This window comes from Trachymyrmex septentrionalis, unplaced genomic scaffold, assembly GCF_001594115.1.
Source record: "Trachymyrmex septentrionalis isolate Tsep2-gDNA-1 unplaced genomic scaffold, Tsep1.0 scaffold137, whole genome shotgun sequence".
In the NCBI taxonomy this organism is placed as follows: Eukaryota; Metazoa; Arthropoda; class Insecta; order Hymenoptera; family Formicidae; genus Trachymyrmex; species Trachymyrmex septentrionalis.
The window spans coordinates 265,758-267,368 of NW_017304512.1; positions in this window are offsets into that span (position 1 = coordinate 265,758).

The window sequence follows — 1,611 nt, forward strand, 5'->3', positions numbered from 1 at the left end:
CAATCATTTCATTGTATAATTTTTTGTAATTTTTGATCGCTTTTTATAATGGAAGGAAATGAGAACAAAGTTTATGCAGAATGTATGTAACATTTTTTTTATGCTCTTTTATAGTAAAAATTATATTCAGATTAATACATTCAATCACATGAATATTGTTTAATAAATTGCCATATAAATCCATATGTAGGAAATTAGCCATGATTGAGGATTAAAGATTGCAAAATTTAATTCTGATAGAGACTATTTAAATCGCGAGCAATTTTAGCGTTATTTTACTTGTTGTTGCACTACAATATGCTTAATTAGCGTATTTCTTAAAGAAACAAACAAATAAGGATGTAATGAATTATCTTTACATGCGCTGTGTCGTTAAGTGGTGATAATGTACAAATATTTATACTTATAACGGCATAACACGTTATATATTTTTCTGTATATATCAGTATATGTGTAACATGTATAACTTATATATTTATCGAAAGAATCGAATTATATGTAAACAATGTATAAAAAATCGTATTGATAGATCAATGCGAAGATCGGTGAAGGCAGATGTTATGCATTTACGCTTTACTAACTTACATTTACTTAAAATCTGTGAAACATCGATTATGTGCCTGATATATTTCGCTCATTCCTGATAAAGCATTTTTGTATGGAGCCATATGAACTTTCTGATAAAGAGAAAATTACTAATATATGAATAAAGTTATTTTTCTATTTTACGGTGATTGTTCTTTATACCACTGTAGAGCTAAAAAGTCTGAGACTTAAGTAAACTTGATATCCTAATATTCTTTATTATTATTCCGCTGTTATAAGTCACTTGATTTTTTTAAGCAGGGCGATTTGGAATAATCATTAATTGAAATGTTTATTTTAGTGTTTTATTGACCACACAGCCTTAAAATCTCAGTTGAGAAGCGGAATGATTACATAGTTAAAATCTGATTTGAGATACAAAATAATAATTAAAGTAATTGTGAGTAGTTACGTGCTTCAAAAGTTATTTGAAAATAATCTTTAAAAAAAAAAGTTAAATGTCGATGAAATGTACCAATACGCCAGAAATATATCGAACTAATATATTAATACAGAAAAAAAGTTTATATTTACTAAAAATTTGAAAAATTCGATTATTTTCAAAGAAAGGCGTTTTGTATTTTTACAAATTAAATTTTAAATGAGTAATCGTTTTACTTCTCAGCTAAATACAGTTTCAATCGATCTCAGTCAAAGTATTGATTAGAGACTAGAATTGAATCACCCGCGTCTCAAAATACAAAACTCCATTCTGAATATCTCATCTGACACGCTCTTGAGATGAGATTCGAACAAATCCTTGATTCTTTTCATCCTTGATTCTAGAATATTATTAGTTTGGTCTATCGATATCAAGATAGTCCGATGTATTAGTATTCTCTCATCTTCACAGAATGATTTCACATGAGAGATCATTCGTATTCGATCGCCTTCACGGTCCAAGAAAATGACAAACGGATATACATTATGTTAAATCACTACGTATTATTTAAATTTGTTTTTTACGTGTGTGTGTGTTTGTACGTATGTATATATAATATATATAACATAAATAAATAAATAAAT